At 33.2% G+C, this 16,122-nt stretch overlaps 1 long non-coding RNA gene across 2 annotated transcripts in view; it reads left to right on the forward strand.

The window, feature by feature from the left end:
* LOC146993082 (uncharacterized) overlaps nt 1-16,122 on the forward strand; it is a 35,370-nt gene that overhangs the window by 18,584 nt on the left and 664 nt on the right. Inside the window, exons 3-4 of one of the 2 annotated variants that reach the window (XR_015038778.1) lie at nt 1,785-1,902; nt 14,305-14,422. This is a non-coding gene — a long non-coding RNA (uncharacterized LOC146993082). Of the gene's footprint in view, nt 1-1,784; nt 1,903-9,559; nt 9,743-14,304; nt 14,423-16,122 lie in introns of those variants that run through there. The other variant, XR_015038779.1, reaches the window with a different exon arrangement.

Consider the following 16,122-nt stretch of genomic DNA (forward strand, 5'->3'; position numbering starts at 1 on the left):
TTAAGCTCGATGAGGTTTTCCAAATGTTTGCTTCAGTTTTCTTATATTTCACGCTTTAGTTCTCGAGATTTTCAAAATGGCAAAACGTACATTACATTATGGTAAAAATGTATATTCCTTATATTTGTGTAATATTTTCACAAAATTAATTTGATTTAAAATTAATTTATAGTACCTTTAACTCAAAGTCTTGAGTTTAGTTCTCTCCTCCCCCTCAAGTTTAAGATTTAGTTGTTATGTATGTAAGAATGGCTAAATCATAGAACCAGGTATGTTCAATAATTTCTTTATAAGTTTCGTTTCTGGATTTTTAAAATTCTTCTATGAAACTTTTGTAACAAAAGCTGGGATGGAACCTAGGCAGCCAGACAGAATGTCCCTTCCCTAAGTGAAAATTTCTATCATTTCATTGAAAGTGACCTTATAATATTTCAGAATAAACCCTCGTACCACTAATAAATGTATATAAATTTTTTTTAAAGTTTCTGTAATGCGTGTTTGGTTCTTATAATATTAAAGCTATTATATTACTAATTCTGTATGTGAATTAAGACAGTTTAATGTAGAATACTTGCTTCAGTGCTAAAAGTAAAGTATTTGAATTATGTTTTACCGTTTATCTGTTTTCAGACGTATGCTCTATTCTACAAATTACGGAATTTCTCTTTCTTAGACATCTCACATAGCTGACAAAATTTCATTCCTAAGTTTAGGTTTTATAGTACAATAGGTTGAGGATATGTAAATTAGTATATGACTATGATTCCTTCTAAAGAAAAAGAGTATCTTAATTTTCTTTAATTTTTGGTCAAAATTTTAGTACGTAGGTAATTACACTAGTGCTTCCACGAAATTGCATTTAAATTTTTTGCATCATTTCAAAATGCTGTATCATTCAATGGAATTTGATGTGTTTTGGCTCGCTGTATTAAAGCTGGGCTCGAACCCGGGCAGCCAGACAATATGTTCTTTCCCTGAGTGAAATATTGCTATAATTTCATTAACGTGGCATAATATTTCAGGATAATTTCTTGTATATTACTAAGCGTTCCTCTCTCATGGATAAGAGTAAGTAAAGAACTTAAAAATAGTACAGAACTTAAAAATAAAAACGGTTCTTACGTTTAAATTCTGAATGAAATATTTCTTTTATGGTTTATGACTTTTGTTTCCAAGATGTTCTTTGAAATCTGTATTTAGAATGGTGTATTTTAACCCTTTCTAAAAAAAAACTATATAAAAGTATATATGTATAGCTCTTTTAATGTTAATATATTGCGAGTTTGATTGTTACTCTTTTTTGATCTGTTATGTCACTAATTGTGTGTGTGAATTAAGATAATTTAACATATATCACCTGCTTCAAAGCTAACATAAAGTTTATTTGTCATTTAAGATTACCTGCTTCTTGTCTTTTGGTGCTATCTTTTTACCAGCACTGATATTATTTACTCTTCTCGAAGATCATTATCCCTTTTATTCTGTGTATCTGTAATAACTGTCTAATTTTTTCTTTCATTGTTCATGTTGTACACATACATTAAAAACCCCCTTCGCTTACTGTACTTCTGTTGTATTAGGAAAAGCATTTGCTTTTCTATCAACTGCAGTCATGATTTTATTAACAATGTAGCACGTTGCTGGAATTTAAAACAAAGAAGGGTACTTTTGAAGTTTTATATATTAAGAAACAATATTAGATATTTCTGTTTGCGTATAATTATTCTTTAATTTCAAAGTAGTTAAAATCTAATGATACCTTTTCCCCCCTTGGCCTCTTCTAGTGTAATTTGTCATCATTTCTGTGCACTCTTGGATTGCAGAACATGATATCATGAAAGAAAAAGCACGAGGATGAAAGGAATATAGAAATAGTGCAGAGCAAAAAGACATCTGTTGCTGGTAATTCTTGTTTTATATTAACTTTATTTCCACTAGAAATGCTTGAATGTTATAATTTGTACACTGCATTTCTTCTGCGAGTTTTTCTTTCCCTCTGGTACATGCGATGTTATGGCTAAATCCATGCAGTCGTTCGAATGTTTGTTTGTAACAGATAACAGTTCACATTGTATATAAGAACATATCAACATGCCATTAATTTTACACATTTTGAAAACATACATTAGTAGTACATTGTTAACTTCTATTCTTTTCAAAGCAAGTGCCAATTCTTTCTACTTTGAAATACTACATTTCAAAAAGTCTTTCAGACTAAAACTTCTTTCTTGCTAGCATGTTTTAAATAAAATTTATACAATAATTTTTTACAATATTTAAGTCTTTACACAACGCTATTATACATCAACTTTAGTTTTACGCGCGAGTAATTGAAAAACATAATACCCAAAATCGGTAACAACTCATTTCTCACCCTTTTGGCGATAAAGGTAGACCTCGCATGAGGTGAAACTTCTTGAAATCTGCCACTTGCAGTAAGAATGAAAGATTAACTTAAGTTTGCAAAGTAACATAAAATTTTACTTATCTTTGTGATATTCGGACATCCTTTTCTGGGCCCAGTCTTTAAAGGTATTGCAGATAGTTGTTTGATTTATCCTCCTTCTTGTACGGGCTCGCCCTTTAATGCCTTCCTCTGGAAGCTTCCTTTTTTCACCAGTTCGGTCACCCTTGAATACCTTCTTTTTCTCCTCTGCTTGTGGTCTTGGCCGTTTGATGGCAGCTGGTCTTGGCGGAACCGGGAAACTTCTGTCGTGTTCCTGCTTGGACCTCGTTGCTGGCCGTTCAAATTTTCCTTGTAACTTTTCCTCCGCCGCTGATGGCCCTTCCGCAGTTCGGCTACATTTACTGCGGAGAGTCCTGTCGGATGAGTAGATCTTCCGTTTTAGAGCCGGGTTATAGTTGCCGTCATTTCTCCTGGTTCTCTTCACATACGTCGTCCTTCTCCCTTCTTCATTCTGGGGGTGTTCGTGAACTCTCTTTTCTGGACGGTGGAACGGCTTCTTTTTCTTGCTCCCTTCAATTTTTCCGCGGGGAAATTTTCTTTTCACTTGCTCCTGCCTCTTACTGGCTTGCCCTTGTACTTGTCGTTTTTCCACCTCTGGAGCTTGTGCCTGCGGTGTCTGCCTTGCCGGATCCTGCAAAAGATCTGAAAATATTTGCATTTTCTTACGATCGAAGTAGGGTTTGATTTGATCAATGTTTGCGGAGCTGGTTTCACAATTTCTGGCTTTTAACACTACTACAGTGTGAGTTATTTTTTCTATAACATATGGTCCTTCAAATCGTTAAAAAAATTTGGCAGTCTTATCTTCTGGTGCTGAAGAAAGTGAATGCTTAATTTTTAAAACTTCATCCTCTACTTTATAAGTTACTCCTTGTCGTTTCAAATCATAATAGAGCTTCTGTTTTCTTTGTGCTACTTCCGTATTCTTCTTTGCTTCCTTAATTAGTTTTTCTATATCACCCATTTTAAATTCTGGGGCTCTTTGTTGCACATAAAATAATTTATCTAACGGCGTTATAATCTTTCTGCCTAGAAATAACTCAGCAGTAGTTTTTCCCGTTGTATCATGTTTTGCGGTCCTAAGGGGAAAGCAAATTCATTGACATAGTTATCCCAGCTTTTATGAAAATTTTTAACATAACTACGGATAATTTTCACTATATTTCTATTGACCCGTTCCGCTATATTTGATTGTGGCCGATACGGGACCATTTTTAAATGACGTATGCCCAGTTTTTGCCACATGTCTTCAAATATATTACTTACAAATTGAGGACCATTATCCGATATAACTTTTAGGGGCGCCCCGTATTTTAAAATATACTTATTTAAAATAGAATCAGTAACTAATTTCGCGGAGGCTCGTTTTAAGGGAACAATTTCGGTCCATTTACTAAAATGATCAACCATAACAAGGAGATAGCGACTTTTATTTAACTGACTTTTTGGGAAAGGGCCCAATAAATCGATGCCAATTATTTCATTTGGAAATTCGGAATTAATACTATTTAGAAACCTGGCCGGGGGAAATTAATATAATTAATGGCTTGACATGTTGGGCAGGACTGGACATACGCCCTTGTTAACTTTTGCAGTTCAGGAAAGTAGACTGCCTCGCGTACGCGTTGGATAGTTTTTCGAATACCAGCTAAAGGGCTGTCATGGAGCTCCTGCAGGATATTTAATCTAAGACTAGCTGGGATAACAGGTCGAAATTCGTTGTTGGAATTCGTAGTGTTTGTATAAAATAATAGACCATCTATTAGTTCGTAATGGGCCGCCCTATTTCTTATCGCCACAATATCTTGGTGGCTAAAATTTTCAGGATCCTTCAAATACTCATAAATGCTTCCAAACTCAGGATCCTTACCCAGTTCGGTTATTACAGTTTCTCGGGAATTTATTGTACATGCTATAAGCATTGCCACCTTTACGGTATTACCTTGTTCGTCTATTTTAATTCTTGATAGGGCATCTGCTACGATATTTTCCTTTCCGGGGGGTATGCTTGATTACCAGATTATATTCTTGCAGCTTGAGTGCCCATCTTATTAACCTTGGGGATAAATTTTTCCCTGAGTACAATCTAGTTACCGCCGCATGATCAGAGTACACTGTTATCGGCGCCGTTCCAAAATAGACTCGGAACTTTTGCACTGCTAACAGAACTGCAAGTGCCTCTCTCTCGGTCGCGGAATAGTTTCTTTGTGTTTGATTTAAAGTTCGGCTAAAAAATGCCACGGGCTGCTGATTTTGCGAAAGTACCGCTCCTACCGCATAATCCGAAGCATCCGCTGAAATTTCTAAATTCTCATCCTTTTGAGGAAATTTCAACACAGGTTCTTGCATTAATGCTTGTTTTAATTTTTCGAAAGCACTATTGGCTTTGGCCGTCCACGAGAATCTTGCCTTTTTCCTTTTTAATTTTAACAATGGTTCAGCAATAGCTGCAAAATATTTTATAAAGGACCTATAATATGAACAAAGTCCTAGAAAAGAAGAGAGCTTCTTCGCCGTGGTTGGAGTCGGATACTTTTGTACAGCAATTATTTTTGATTCGTCTGTCTCGATTCCTTTTTGAGATATTTTGTAACCTAAATATTTTAATTCAGGGGCTGCAAATTTGCACTTTTCGACATTAACTTTTAGACCGGCCTCATTTAATAAAGAAAACACCTGTCTTAAATCCTGTACATTTTGGTCGAGATTATCACTAGTAATAATGATATCGTCTAAATAGATAAATGTGGACTTTCCAAGAACAGGTCTTAACACAATGTCCATGCATCGCTGAAATGTTGCCGGGGCCCCTGAAAGGAAAAACGGCATACGCAAAAATGCATAAGTGCCAGACTTGGTTATAAAAGCAATCTTAGGCACGTCTTCAGGCCTAACTCCTATTTGAAAATAACCAGTCGTTAAGTCTAAAGTCGTCATAAATTTGGTTGATTTTATGTTCCTTAGAATTTCTTCAATGATCGGTAACGGATATACCGGATATTTAGTTATGGAGTTTAATTTACAGTAATCAATAGCGAATCTCCACCTTTTTGGATGCGTCAAAGGATAGTCATTATTTTTCTTACATAAAACCACCGGGCTAGCATAACTACTTGAGATGGGCATTATGATCTTTTTACGTAGCATATCGGTAATATGCCATTCTATAATTTTTTCCTTATTCTTATCATACCGGTATGGTTTTTGGCGAACTGGCATTGCATCTCCGGTGTCAATACTATGGTTAGTAACCTGAGTAAATCCTGGAATATCACTAAATAACGAAGCAAATTCACTTACCACTTGTCGGATTCTTCCTTGCTCGTCATTAGGGAGGTGGTCAAGTTTTAATATCGGCGGTTCAGCCTTTTCTGCAAGAACTGGTTTCATTGTCAGCTTAAGGGACGCTTCATTAAAATCCAGTGTTGCTTGTGCGTCTGAAAGAAAATCTATTCCTAAGATTAAATGTGCTTGCAGATTCTTTACTATAAAAAACATCACCTTTACTTGTTCGTCCTTGATACGGATATACAACGGTACTTTACCTATGCACTTACATTTTTCTCCTTGCGCCGCTAACACTGTTGTATTATCCGAATTATATATGCAGTATTTGCGAAAATACTTCCTAAAAAAATCTTCTGCCACACAGGAACACTGCGCGCCTGTATCCAGGAGTGCGGTGGCTGGGATATTATTCACCAACACTTCAATCTTCGGAAGAGTGAAATTTTTCACATTACTGTATTTAACTTGAAGGAAGAGGGGTTTTCGTGGCCTTCGGATTTCCGCACCCTCCCGTCAGCAGAAATCCGTTTTAGTTTAAATCCTTTTTTGTTTCCATGCTTTCCTTCTTTTTCCACTGGCCTTGAGACTTTTTTCCTGGGTTGCTATTGAACTGTCGACGTTCGCCGGCTGTTTTTGAATGCTCGGGTTTCTTTGCCTCCGTAGCCGTGTGCTTGACTTTGCTGTAGTCTTGGCGTACCAAATTGGTTTCGCTGTTGATATTGGCGTCTTCTTTCGACATCCGCCGTTCTTCTACTTTCAAACTGGATTGCTAGCTCAAATAACTTTTCCAGTGTAGTCGGATTTCTTAATTCAATAAAGTCTTGCACTTGGGGCAGTAACCTCGGCAAAATCACTTGAATTATTTCAGGATCCGGACGGTTTCCATACAAGAGTTTGAAGACGTGAATTTTTCTTAAAATAAAGCTTGAGAGGTTTTCGATTCTTTGTTGATATATACTGAAAAGTTCTGTTTCTAATTTCGCACAATCCCTTACAACAGGGAAGGCTTTTAGTAGGGCAGTCTTGAAATTTTCGTAAGTATAGGTGGGACTTCCTGCTTGACCCAAGAGACTTCTGCCTATACATTTGAACCAGTTAAGCGCTTGGCCTCTCGAAGCGCTGGTAGCTAAGGTAACTTTTTGAAACTCGTGCACGGGGTAGAGCATGAAGTGGTCATCCAATTTTTCCAAAAAACTGGTTACCGGTGAGTTTCCATTAAATGTTGCTTCTGGTTTCATCGAACCGCGCATGGTCTGGACGATGTAACCAAATCCTTCCAGGGCGGCAGCTGGCATTTCCGGATTTTGAGCCGTTTCTGCAGGCAGCACAGGTTCTTCTTGAAACTCGGCCATGGTTATTCTTCTTCGTTGGGTGCCACTATCAGGGTCAATGTTCCTTCTAACCTTCTTCGGGAACATGCAAGGACCTGACTCGGAACAGAGAGCTTACTAAAGCTATGTTCAAAACTGTGGGAAGTAAATAGGATACACAAGAAGGGTATACAAAACCCTTTATTTTTCTCTATTTTACAAAAACTTCCGTACTTCGGAATACACCGACCCGCTACTTGGGGTCTAACGTAAAAATATAAAAATAGAACTAAACTCTAATTTAACGTTAAAATAATAAACGTGGAAGATTGGCCTTATAATAACAGGAGGCGTATGTAGTACAGAGAACTGTGAACACTACAATATGTTTAAATTTATCAAGATGATTAAAACCTCTGGCCTGGAAGTCAAACAAGCAACTGCGTAACTTCTAAGGTAAGCGGCCTGCTTCGACTCACTGCTTCCTCTCTCTCGCTTGGCAAAAAAGCCACAACTTAAATACTTGGCGTTCGCCAGACAAACTTTGCATAAATACCTTCACGCTTATAATTCTGACCGGAAGTAGAAAATAAGAAGTGATAGTAAAGATTTAAAATAAAATAAACGTTAGTAAAACTTAAGATCCTGACAGTATTATGTAATGGGTTTGAAGTGAATGAAGTAGTTGGACTAATTTTAAATACACTCAAAACATCTAATTTAGAAACTAAGTTAAGCTCGATGAGATTTTCCAAATGTTTGTTTCAGTTTTCTTATATTTCACGCTTTAGTTCTCGAGATTTTCAAAGTGGCAAAACGTACATTACATTATGGTAAAAATGTATATTCCTTATATTTGTGTAATATTTTCACAAAATTAATTTGATTTAAAATGAATTTATAATACCTTTATTTCAAAGACTTGAGTTTAGTTCTCTCCTCCCCCTCAAGTTTAAGATTTAGTTATTATGTATGTAAGAATGTCTAAATCATAAAACCAGGTATGTTCAATAATTTCTTTATAAGTTTCGTTTCTGGATTTTTAAAATTCTTCTATGAAACTTTTGTAACAAAAGCTGGGATGTAACCTAGGCAGCCAGACAGAATGTCCCTTCCCTGAGTGAATATTTCTATCCTTTCATTGAAAGTGACCGTATAATATTTCAGAATAAACCCTCGTGACACTAATAAATGTATATGGATTTTTTTAATGTTTATGTAATGCGTGTTTTGTTCTTACAATATTTGGAACTATTATATATCTAATTCTGTATGTGAATTAAGACAGTTTAATGTAGAATACCTGCTTCAGTGCTAAAAGTAAAGTATTTGAATTATATTTTACCGTTCATCTGTTTACAGACGTAGGCTGTATTCTACAATTTACGGAATTTCTCTTTATTGGACATCTCACATAGCTGACAAAATTTCATTCCTTTGTTTAGGTTTTATAGTACAATACATTGATCATATGTAAATTAGTATATGACGATGTTTCCTTCTAAAGGAAAAGAGTATCTTACTTTAATTTTTGGTCAAAATTTTAGTACGTAGGTAATTACAATAGTGCTTCCACGAAATTGCATTTAAATTTTTTGCATCATTTCAAAATGCTGTATAATTCAACCGAATTTGATGTGTTTTGGCCTTCTGTATTAAAGCTGGGCTCGAACCCGGGCAGCCAGACAATATGTTCTTTCCATGAGTGAAATATTGCTATAATTTCATTAAAGTGGCGTAATATTTCAGGATAATTTTTTGTACATTGGACTAAGCATTCCTCTCTCATGGATAAGACTACCTAAGTAAAGAACTTAAAAATAGAAACGGTTCTTACGTTAAAATTCTGAATGAAATATTTCTTTTATGGTTTATGACTTTTGTTTCCAAGATGTTCTTTGAAATTTGTTTTTAGAATGGTGTTTTTGAGCCCTTTCTAAACAAAGAAAAATCTATAAAAGTATATATGTATAGCTCTTTTAATGTTAATATATTGCAAGTTTGATCTGTTATGTCACTAATTCTGTGTGTGAATTAAGATAGTTTAATATATATCACCTGCTTCAAAGCTAACAGTAAAGTTTATTTTGTTTATTTGTCATTTAAAATTACCTGCTTCTTGTCTTTTGGTGCCATCTTTTTACCAGCGCTGAAATTATTTACTCTTCTCGAAGATCATTATCCCTTTTACTCTGTGTATCCATAATAACTGTCTAATTTTTTTCTTTCATTGTTCATGTTGTACCCATACGTTAAAAACCTCCTTCGCTTACTGTACTACTGTCGTATTAGAAAAATCATTTGCTTTTCTATCGACTGCAGTCGTGATTTTATTAACAATGTAGCACGTTGCTGAAATTGAAACCAAAGAAGGCAACTTTGAAGTTTTATATATTAAGAAATAATATTATATATTTCTGTTCGTGTATAATTATTCTTTAATTTCAAAGTAGTTAAAATCTAATGATACCTTTCCCCCCTTGGCCTCTTCTAGTGTAATTTGTCACCATTTCTGTGCACTCTTGGATTGCAGAACATGATATCATGAAAGAAAAAGCACGAGGATGAAAAGAATGGAGAAATAGTGCAGAGCAAAAAGACATCTGTGGCTGGTAATTCTTGTTTTATATTAACTTTATTTCCACTAGAAATGCTTGAATGTTATAATTTGTACACTGCATTTCTTCTGCGAGTTTTTCTTTCCCTCTGTCTGGTACATGCGATGTTATGGCTAAATCCATGCAGTCGTTCGAATGTATGTTTGTTATCCTGTATCTGAACATTGATTTTTAACAAGTTCGTTGTTGAAAATCCTCTTTCACATCTTTTGGTAGATCGAAAGCAGAAATTTATCTTTTTACAAATTTAACAGGTCATGAATTTTCTGATCTAGGACTATTCAAATGGCTTTTTGTGAGATTCTTGATCTTAATTAGGATGAAAATCAGTTACTTCCATTTCTATATCAGTAGAATTGTTATTTAACATATTTGCAATCTTTTACCATTTTTCTTAAATACTAGTATTATGTAATGGGTTTGAAGTGAATGAAGTAGTTGGCCTAATTTTAAATACACTCAAAACATCTAATTTAGAAACTAAGTTAAGCTCGATGAGATTTTCCAAATGTTTGTTTCAGTTTTCTTATATTTCACGCTTTAGTTCTCGAGATTTTCAAAGTGGCAAAACGTACATTACATTATGGTAAAAATGTATATTCCTTATATTTGTGTAATATTTTCACAAAATTAATTTGATTTAAAATGAATTTATAATACCTTTAATTCAAAGACTTGAGTTTAGTTCTCTCCTCCCCCTCAAGTTTAAGATTTAGTTATTATGTATGTAAGAATGTCTAAATCATAAAACCAGGTATGTTCAATAATTTCTTTATAAGTTTCGTTTCTGGATTTTTAAAATTCTTCTATGAAACTTTTGTAACAAAAGCTGGGATGTAACCTAGGCAGCCAGACAGAATGTCCCTTCCCTAAGTGAATATTTCTATCATCTCATTGAAAGTGACCTTATAATATTTCAGAATAAACCCTCGTGACACTAATAAATGTATATAGATTTTTTTTTAATGTTTATGTGATGTGTGTTTGGTTCTTACAATATTTTGAGCTATTATATATCTAATCCTGTATGTGAATTAAAACAGTCTAATGTAGAATACCTGCTTCAGTGCTAAAAGTAAAGTATTTGAATTATGTTTTACCGTTCATCTGTTTACAGACGTAGGCTCTATTCTACAATTTACGGAATTTCTCTTTATTGGACATCTCACATAGCTGACAAAATTTCATTCCAATGTTTAGGTTTTATAGTACAATACGTTAAGCATATGTAAATTAGTATATCACGATGTTTCCTTCTAAAGGAAAAGAGTATCTTACTTTAATTTTTGGTCAAAATTTTAGTACGTAGGTAATTACAATAGTGCTTCCACGAAATTGCATTTAAATTTTTTGCATCATTTCAAAATGCTGTATCATTCAAAGGAATTTGATGTGTTTTGGCCTTCTGTATTAAAGCTGGGCTCGAACCCGGGCAGCCAGACAATATGTTCTTTCCGTGAGTGAATTTTTGCTATAATTTCATTAAAGTGGCGTAATATTTCAGGATAATTTCTTGTACATTGGACTAAGCATTCCTCTCTCATGGATAAGACTACCTAAGTAAAGAACTTAAAAATAGAAACGGTTCTTACGTTAAAATTCTGAATGAAATATTTCTTTTATGGTTTATGACTTTTGTTTCCAAGATGTTCTTTGAAATTTGTTTTTAGAATGGTGTTTTTGAGCCCTTTCTAAAAAAAAAAAAATCTATAAAAGTATATATGTATAGCTCTTTTAATGTTAATATATTGCGAGTTTGATCTGTTATGTCACTAATTCTGTGTGGGAATTAAGATAGTTTAATATATATCACTTGCTTCAAAGCTAACAGTAAATTTTATTTTGATTATTTGTCATTTAAAATTACCTGCTTCTTGTGTTTTGGTGCCATCTTTTTACCAGCGCTGAAATTATTTACTCATCTCGAAGATCATTATCCCTTTTATTCTGTATCCGTAATAACTGTCTAATTTTTTTCTTTCTTTGTTCATGTTGTATCCATACATTAAAAACCCTCTTCGCTTAATGTACTTGTGTCGTATTAGGAAAATCATTTGCTTTTCTATCGACTGCAGTCATGATTTTATTAACAATGTAGCACGTTGCTGGAATTGAAAACAAAGAAGGCTACCTTTGAAGTTTTATATATTAAGGAACAATATTATATATTTCTGTGTGTGTATAATTATTCTTTAATTTCAAAGTAGTTAAAATCTAATGATATCTTCCCCCCCCCCCCCCCCCCCGCTTGGCCTCTTCTAGTGTAATTTGTCATCATTTCTGTGCACTCTTGGATTGCAGAACATGATATCATGAAAGAAAAAGCACGAGGATGAAAAGAATGGAGAAATAGTGCAGAGCAAAAAGACATCTGTGGCTGGTAATTCTTGTTTTATATTAACTTTATTTCCACTAGAAATGCTTGAATGTTATAATTTGTACACTGCATTTCTTCTGCGAGTTTTTCTTTCCCTCTGGTACATGCGATGTTATGGCTAAATCCATGCAGTCGTTCGAATGTATGTTTGTTATCCTGTATCTGAACATTGATTTTTAACAAGTTCGTTGTTGAAAATCCTCTTTCACATCTTTTGGTAGATCGAAAGCAGAAATTTATCTTTTTACAAATTTAACAGGTCATGAATTTTCTGATCTAGGACTATTTAAATGGCTTTTTGTGAGATTCTTGATATTAATTAGGATGAAAATCATTTACTTCCATTTGTATATCAGTAGAATTGTTATTTAACATATTTGCAATCTTTTACCATTTTTCTTAAATACTAGTATTATGTAATGGGTTTGAAGTGAATGAAGTAGATGGCCTAATTTTAAATACACTGAAAACATCTAATTTAGAAACTAAGTTAAGCTCGATGAAATTTTTAAATGTTTGTTTCAGTTTTCTTATATTTCACGCTTTAGTTCTCGAGATTTTCAAAGTGGCAAAACGTACATTACGTTATGGTAAAAATGTATATTCCTTATATTTGTGTAATATTTTCACAAAATTAATTTGATTTAAAATTAATTTATAATACCTTTAATTCAAAGACTTGAGTTTAGTTCTCTCCTCCCCCTCAAGTTTAAGATTTAGTTATTATGTATGTAAGAATGTCTAAATCATAAAACCAGGTATGTTCAATAATTTCTTTATAAGTTTCGTTTCTGGATTTTTAAAATTCTTCTATGAAACTTTTGTAACAAAAGCTGGGATGTAACCTAGGCAGCCAGACAGAATGTCCCTTCCCTAAGTGAATATTTCTATCATTTCATTGAAAGTGACATTATAATATTTCAGAATAAACCCTCGTGACACTAATAAATGTATATAGATTTCTTTTTAATGTTTATGTGATGCATGTTTGGTTCTTACAATATTTTCAGCTATTATATATCTAGTCCTGTATGTGAATTAAAACAGTCTAATGTAGAATACCTGCTTCAGTGCTAAAAGTAAAGTATTTGAATTATGTTTTACCGTTCATCTGTTTACAGACGTAGGCTCTATTCTACAATTTACGGAATTTCTCTTTATTGGACATCTCACATAGCTGACAAAATTTCATTCCTATGTTTAGGTTTTATAGTACAATACGTTAAGCATATGTAATTTAGTATATGACGATGTTTCCTTCTAAAGGAAAAGAGTATCTTACTTTAATTTTTGGTCAAAATTTTAGTACGTAGGTAATTACAATAGTGCTTCCACGAAATTGCATTTAAATTTTTTGCATCATTTCAAAATGCTGTATCATTCAAAGGAATTTGATGTGTTTTGGCCTTCTGTATTAAAGCTGGGCTCGAACCCGGGCAGCCAGACAATATGTTCTTTCCGTGAGTGAAATTTTGCTATAATTTCATTAAAGTGGCGTAATATTTCAGGATAATTTCTTGTACATTGGACTAAGCATTCCTCTCTCATGGATAAGACTACCTAAGTAAAGAACTTAAAAATAGAAACGGTTCTTACGTTAAAATTCTGAATGAAATATTTCTTTTATGGTTTATGACTTTTGTTTCCAAGATGTTCTTTGAAATTTGTTTTTAGAATGGTGTTTTTGAGCCCTTTCTAAACAAAGAAAAATCTATAAAAGTATATATGTATAGCTCTTTTAATGTTAATATATTGCAAGTTTGATCTGTTATGTCACTAATTCTGTGTGTGAATTAAGATAGTTTAATATATATCACCTGCTTCAAAGCTAACAGTAAAGTTTATTTTGTTTATTTGTCATTTAAAATTACCTGCTTCTTGTCTTTTGGTGCCATCTTTTTACCAACGCTGAAATTATTTACTCTTCTCGAAGATCATTATCCCTTTTATTCTGTGTATCCGTAATAACTGTCTAATTTTTTTCTTTCTTTGTTCATGTTGTACCCATACATTAAAAACCCTCTTCGCTTACTGTACTTGTGTCGTATTAGGAAAATCATTTGCTTTTCTATCGACTGCAGTCATGATTTTATTAACAATGTAGCACGTTGCTGGAATTGAAAACAAAGAAGTTTTATATATTAAGGAACAATATTATATATTTCTGTTTGTGTATAATTATTCTTTAATTTCAAAGTAGTTAAAATCTAATGATATCTTCCCCCCCCCCTTGGCCTCTTCTAGTGTAATTTGTCATCATTTCTGTGCACTCTTGGATTGCAGAACATGATATCATGAAAGAAAAATCACGAGGATGAAAAGAATGGAGAAATAGTGCAGAGCAAAAAGACATCTGTGGCTGGTAATTCTTGTTTTATATTAACTTTATTTCCACTAGAAATGCTTGAATGTTATAATTTGTACACTGCATTTCTTCTGCGAGTTTTTCTTTCCCTCTGGTACATGCGATGTTATGGCTAAATCCATGCAGTCGTTCGAATGTATGTTTTTTATCCTGTATCTGAACATTGATTTTTAACAAGTTCGTTGTTGAAAATCCTCTTTCACATCTTTTGGTAGATCGAAAGCAGAAATTTATCTTTTTACAAATTTAACAGGTTATGAATTTTCTGATCTAGGACTATTCAAATGGCTTTTTGTGAGATTCTTGATCTTAATTAGGATGAAAATTAGTTACTTCCATTTCTATATCAGTAGAATTGTTATTTAACATATTTGCAATCTTTTACCATTTTTCTTAAATATTATGTAATGGGTTTGAATTGAGTGAAGTAGTTGGCCTAATTTTAAATACACTCAAAACATCTAATTTAGAAACTAAGTTAAGCTCGATGAGATTTTCCAAATGTTTGTTTCAGTTTTCTTATATTTCACGCTTTAGTTCTCGAGATTTTCAAAGTGGCAAAACGTACATTACATTATGGTAAAAATGTATGTTCCTTATATTTGTGTAATATTTTCACAAAATTAATTTGATTTAAAATGAATTTATAATACCTTTAATTCAAAGACTTGAGTTTAGATCTCTCCTCCCCCTCAAGTTTAAGATTTAGTTATTATGTATGTAAGAATGTCTAAATCATAAAACCAGGTATGTTCAATAATTTCTTTATAAGTTTCGTTTCTGGATTTTTAAAATTCTTCTATGAAACTTTTGTAACAAAAGCTGGGATGTAACCTAGGCAGCCAGACAGAATGTCCCTTCCCTAAGTGAATATTTCTATCATCTCATTGAAAGTGACCTTATAATATTTCAGAATAAACCCTCGTGACACTAATAAATGTATATAGATTTTTTTTAATGTTTATGTGATGCGTGTTTGGTTCTTACAATATTTTTAGCTATTATATATCTAATCCTGTATATGAATTAAAACAGTCTAATGTAGAATACCTGCTTCAGTGCTAAAAGTAAAGTATTTGAATTATGTTTTACCGTTCATCTGTTTACAGACGTAGGCTCTGTTCTACAATTTACGGAATTTCTCTTTATTGGACATCTCACATAGCTGACAAAATTTCATTTCAATGTTTAGGTTTTATACTACAATACGTTGAGCATATGTAAATTAGTATATGACTATGTTTCCTTCTAAAGAAAAAGTGTATCTTACTTTTCTTTAATTTTTGGTCAAAATTTTAGTACGTAGGTAATTACAATAGTGCTTCCATGAAATTGCATTTAAATTTTTTGTATCATTTCAAAATGCTGTATCATTCAAAGGAATTTGATGTGTTTTGGCCTTCTGTATTAAAGCTGGGCTCGAACTCGTGCAGCCAGACAATATGTTCTTTCCGTGAGTGAAATTTTGCTATAATTTCATTAAAGTGGCGTAATATTTCAGGATAATTTCTTGTACATTGGACTAAGCATTCCTCTCTCATGGATAAGACTACCTAAGTAAAGAACTTAAAAATAGAAACGGTTCTTACGTTAAAATTCTGAATGAAATATTTCTGTTATGGTTTATGACTTTTGTTTCCAAGATGTTCTTTGAAATTTGTTTTTAGAATGGTGTTTTTGAGCCCTTTCTAAAAAAA

This window comes from Stegodyphus dumicola, chromosome X1 (assembly GCF_044657685.1).
Source record: "Stegodyphus dumicola isolate Sdum_Otavi_A_Nest chromosome X1, ASM4465768v1".
NCBI classification, from domain to species: Eukaryota; Metazoa; Arthropoda; class Arachnida; order Araneae; family Eresidae; genus Stegodyphus; species Stegodyphus dumicola.